The sequence below is a fragment of the Beauveria bassiana genome (genome assembly GCF_000280675.1).
Source record: "Beauveria bassiana ARSEF 2860 unplaced genomic scaffold BBA_S00028, whole genome shotgun sequence".
Taxonomy (NCBI): Eukaryota; Fungi; Ascomycota; class Sordariomycetes; order Hypocreales; family Cordycipitaceae; genus Beauveria; species Beauveria bassiana.
Window position 1 is genome coordinate 213,070 of NW_007930863.1, and position 6,000 is coordinate 219,069.

Consider the following 6,000-nt stretch of genomic DNA (forward strand, 5'->3'; position numbering starts at 1 on the left):
ACCTCCCCAGCAACACTGTTTAATCTCTACTTGACAGATCCTACTGCTCGCCTCGGAAGATGTCAAGCATCACTGGATAGTGCTGCAGACTGTTGCGCTGGTACGTACCGAGTACTGTACCAGATAAATCCACCGCGATTGCTAACTTCTGGCCTCCAAGCACTTCGCTGAGTCGCCGTCGTACACCGATCCGGAGCTTTGGAGACGATTCTTTTCTCGCCTACTCTCAACAAATAAACTGTCCATTCTAGACCTTATCCCACATCTCGACGTACTGCCAAAGGCCCTAGCACATCTGGAAGTCCAATTTTCCGCCATCTCTGGAAGCTTCGACCAGAAGACGTACGATGGAACCAACGAGGGTGTATATGTAAGTGCATCAAAGCACTTTGTTCTTCTCTGTCGTGAGGATGTAGAAGTGCTCCCTAACAAGATATACGAGGTTCACAGTTGCCTGGTCAAGGCACCTGGAATTTCCAAGGAAACGGTTCAACGGCAGAAGACATACTCTGCGATATCAGGACGTCACTGACAAGATCCTCGATCCGTAAGTCGCCGCCTTTGGGACGAAAGAGCGGCACTGATAATATGTCTGAAACTAGGACTCGACTCCGGGTACTGTAATTTTCAGGGAATTCTTTCTAGCCTAGATGCAGCTGTCTGTCGTCTGAGTTTGGCCCCGCCATCCACAGGCCCGACAGCTTACGTCGAGAGCCATCCGTCCTTCAAGTCTTGGCTGAGCAGCCCTGGCTCGAGTATTCTTTCCGTCGAAGGGCCTCCAGGTTCCGATCACACGTGCCTCACATCTCATATCATGCGCTCTCTGCTACTCGTGTGCTCGGAGTCGAGGGCACTATTCTTGAGCTTCGATTTTCATCGTTGGGATGCACGACGGAACTCGGAACAATCTTTCGTTGTCTCAGCAATCCGGCAGCTTCTCACCCTGAGGCCCGAGTTCTACAACCGCGCTCGATATATTGTGGAGGCGTTTTCCAGCCGGCCAATCGTCTCGTCTCAGCAGCTCTGGAATCTCCTGCGCCATCTTCTGGCGATCCCGACTGAATCGTGCATATATCTTGTAGTGGACGCGGTAGACCAGTGCCGCGAACAAATTGCTGCAAAGCTCAGCAGCCTGGCAGCCTATGGGCCAATATCGGTGCCAGTTAGACTCATCGTGACAGCATCAAGCCCGATTGAGATGACACCGAGCATCCCTTTATATTCGATTTCGCTCGAGGAGGATAGTTGGAGAGATGCCATCCGGGATATGACGGCGGAGAGGGTCTCACGCATCACACTTTCGAGGCCAGTCTGGAAGGATTTCGAGCAATCCATTGTCGAGAAGCTCTGTGGTGGACACTATCACACGGACCATCACGTCACGTTGAACATAGAATTCCTTGAGCAACAATATCTTCCTTCAACAAGACTCGCCTTGAAGCAATACTTGTCGACATCCATGCTCCCCGCAGAGATGTTCAGTACTACTGTCAGCGGGTTGTTGGGGAATGCCGGAACCCGAGCGAGGCTGGCTCTCAACTGGATCTTGCATGCAGCGCGGCCACTCAGTATCTCAGAACTCGCGATAGCTCTGACGTTAGGACCCGGTCCTGAGGAAGTCGAAGCGGCGGAGAAGCTGACGTTCGACATGGTCGTCGAGAATGTCTCTTGGGACCTCATAAGGGATCTCGGTGATTGCTTGGGTCTCGCGGTCAAAATTGTCGGTGGCCGTATTATGCCGGTCCACCTCACATTTCGCAGCTATCTCGAGGCACACAGCGACCTTCTCGTCCCGAATTTCCATGGATATATGGCGGATCGTTGCCTCTCGTATTTATCACTATGTTTGAAGCAAGCACGTGATCGGCCCCTGGACCGAGAAAGTGATGCCATGGAACCAGACTCTGTCCGTGCTGCTCTGGCGTTTCGCGAGTACGCACTGCTTTATTGGATAGATCATTACGAACTCCAGAAGCCGGCTAGTGGTTCTCTTGACGACGAGGTATCGCGGTATCTTTCCCTCCTCGTGACTCACACCGACGCGGCTTACGGCCTTGGGGCTTGGAAGAAGAGATGCGGCCTAACGATGGGATGGAGAGAAGATGTCATAAGTGACCCCCTTTTCTTGGCGTCGCAGATTGGACTCGGCAGAATCGTACGCAATCTCATCCGGACTGCCGAACAGAAGACACCAGAACAGATCGGGAGAGCGATTAAAATTGCGGCAAGCGCAGGGAACTTGAACGTTGTCCGGGAGCTCCAGCAAAGTGCCCGGCCCGCCGATTTGGCGCTCGCAGCCTGTGCCGCTGCGGAATATGGGCATGCCGAGGTCCTTGAAGACATCATGGCAAACATGGATCCATCAGATGTTGTGGCTCTACTGTCGAGCCGCGGAGGTACAAGTCCATTGCTGCTGGCGGCTGCAAACGGTCACACGGCAGTAACTGAGATACTCTTAACAAGAGGATGCGACCTGCGGGCTGTCGACAGCTCCGGCAACACGGCGGTACATCTTGCGTCACGGTCCGGGGGTGCTGATACTCTGCGCGCCCTGAGAAGGGCTCGTCCTGACGAATTCAGGTCAGCTGCAGGTACTGCAAACTTGAAAGGGATGTACCCGTTACACCTCGCCTGCCTAGCTGGATTTGCCGACACATTTGCGCTTGTTTTTAGCGAATCACCCAAGGCTCTGGTCCATCAACCAAACGCCGCTTCCATGACTCCAATACACATCGCCGCGGAACTGGGTCACCTGCCGATCGTGCGGACGCTCATTTACGTTAGAAGCGCTCCTGATGCGGCAGGTACCTCAGTCTCGCTAATCGTTCCTGCGGCTCAGAATGGCCACTTGGCCCTTTTCCGCTGTCTAGTCGAGGATTTGCAAAAGTCTCACAACAACACGGCGGAAGCAGGAGCAGAGAGGAAAAACTTGGAATCTGCCTTGAATGTCGCCGTTGTTAATGGACACATTAGAATTGTGGAGCTTCTTTTAAAAGAGATCGGCGTCGTTCCCTCCCACCTCAAGCTGGCGGCTAGGGTTGGCCACCTGGACGTCTTGAAGGCCCTCGTCCGTCGTAATACGCCATTCGGTGGTTTCAGCGAGCAGTACCATGAAATTCTCGTCCTCGCCATAGAACAAGATCATGTCAATATTGTTCGGTATCTTGTCCAGGAGGGAGTCGCGCCCCTATGGATATGGAACGGTGATGAGAGTTCACTCCATTGGGCAGCTCGATTAGGGCGGGAATTCTGTCTTCGTGAGATACTTCGGAGGGCCGACCGCAACGCCATCTGTCGCAAGGACCGGAAATTGCGCACTCCTCTCGAGGTTGCTGCGGCATTCGGCCAGCTCGGAGCGTTCAAGTTGTTGCTGGAGTGCGAGAACAGACAGGCTTCCTCTGCGACACCAGCACCGCGCCGTTCTGTCAGAGCATTGATGCTAGCCATCAAGGCGCCCAAAGATCCCAGAAAGGTTGAATTAGTCAGTTATCTCCTTGACAACGGTTGGTCGGCCAAAATCGCCGACCGCAGTCAGGATACCCCGCTCCACGTAGCTGTTCAGTCTCACGGGGACGACATTGACCTAGTTCGGCTCATCCTTGAACGGGGTGCTGATCCCAACACCTGGGGCAAGAGGGGCGAGACGTCGCTGCACATAGCCTCACGCAACGGCCACGCGAGAGTTGTTCGACAGCTTCTGGTAAGTGGTGCCAATCCAAACCTGGTCGATAGTAGCGGGTTTACCTCGCTTCACATTGCGACCGAGAACGGTCTAGATCCTGTTGTTCGCGTCCTGCTTCGTCTCGAAGACGAAGGAGACGATGCTATGACCGACCCAGCATACGAAGCGGCGGACGTTGAGATCGAAACCCCTCGTGGCTGGAGGGCAATCCATTACGCTGTCAACAACTCGACGGTCGTTACTGCCACCCTGACCAAGTTGAGCCCCAAACCGAATTTGGAGGCCACACTTAGTGACACGGGAGCGACGCCTCTTATTCTCGCTGCCGAGCATGAAGACCATGACGTTTCAAGCCTCTTGCTCGCCGCGGGCGCCGACCCAGACGCATTGGGTGGCACATGGGGCTCTGCACTCCACGCCGCTGTGTGTAAGAACAATGAGAGTCTGGCTGAGCTTCTCTTCAGCTACAATGCCAGCCCGAACGTGATGAGCCGCCCATTTGGTACACCGCTCCACGCCGTCGGCCTTGACATGTGTGGCGATGAATCGGTGCGACTCCGTCTTGCAAAGCTTCTCCTTGAGCGAGGAGCTGGAATCGACACACCAGACTACCATGGCCGGACTCCGATAATGACGGCCGTTCAACCTAGACACGAGGAAATCATCGACATGTTTTTATGTTCGGGGGCTAACCCGGACTCGCTTGACGGCATGAGATCGTCGGCCCTGCATTATGCTGCCAGAAGCGGCCAGGCTGGTATCATCCGACGGCTACTAGAGGCTGATGCCAATGTTGACCTCCTTGATGGATGCGGACGAGGGGTGTTGTATGTCGTAGCTCTGTGCATGGACCCCGATGATGTCAGCGCCGGCGAGGTGTTTGATGCCGTGTTGGCCGCCTTGCCCGAGACCCGCAAGGCTGTTCATCTCTCTGCAGCTATGCCGGCCCTAATGAAGGCGGGCGCTGAAGAGCTTTTAGTGTCTATTTTGGATAAGAGAGGGGATGTAGACATCAACGTCCCCGACCGCAGCGGCTGGACGAGCCTAGACATTGCGAGATGCTACAACAAGTCGAGTAAAACGATTGACTGTCTGCAACGATTAGGAGCTGTGGAGGGAGTCGCGAAGCAGGAACCCACCAGACTATCTCTATATGATAGAAGCGCTTTGATCCTACTCTCGAACGATGGAATGTGCGCGCAGATCAAAGGTATCGTGCCGCCGCTACACCGAATCCCTTGTCGTGGTAGCATAACATCTAGCGGAGCTGACAGACAATTGCAGAGGAATTCACGAACACGCGCTACCAAATTATCGGAAGCGCTCGCGCGGATCACTGCGTTCCCATAGGCAAGGGTATCTACTACTTCGAGGTAGAAGTTCTTGACTGTGGGAGGGACAGGCAAGCCACCCCTTTTTTTTCACTTGATCCCCTCCTCTGCCTAGCCCTCTACCAAGTCTGCATAACTACCGCTAACTGACTCATCGTGTGCGGCCGCTATAGCGCGATTGCCGTCGGTCTGGTTCAGGAACACGCCCCGCTCGACGCCACGGTGGGATGGAGGTTTGGCTGTTGGGGCTACCACAGCGACGATGGCTCACTACTGAACGACGGCCGTAGCGAAGTAAGTGGTCCAGTATACGGTGCGGGCCAGGTGGTAGGCGTGGCGTATGACCCCCGCGGGAAGCGTCTTTGGTTCACTCTTGATGGAGAAAAAGCCGGTGAGTCTACTTTAGTCCTTGATGAAGCACAATGCATCGCGGGTGCTGCCCGAGGGTGGAGATGGTGGTTGGTGATGGGATGCAAAACCCTCGTACTGACATGCTGCAGGAAATGACTTTGAGAATGTGACTGGGCAACTGTACCCGGCAGTATCGCTCATGGCAAGCACAGAACCGGAAAGTGTAGGCCCAGCGAGGTTGAGGATCACTTTTCCATCCGAGGGGGTCGATGTGCAATTCAAGTATCAGCGGGAATCGACTCGAATCATCTAGGCCGATGGGTCCCATCATCCCTGTCCTGCCCGAAACGAGGCTAGGTGGGAGAGGCGGAAGAAATCACGGCCTTTTAAGCAGCCTCGCAGCTCTGGGAACCAAGACGAAGCCAGGGCCAGAGTTGGCACAGGCGGACAGCTGGCGCCCGCGAGGGGCATCACTGTGAACGCTGCCGGTGGGCCGATGAATCATGGGCAGTGCAGACAAGAGTACTGACACAGTCCTAGTTATTAGGATGGAATCCGCAAAAGATACTGGAAAGTGCATGACATTGCCGTGGCGGGTGACGCCTCGGCTGGCTGAGTCAGCCAACCCCTCATCAG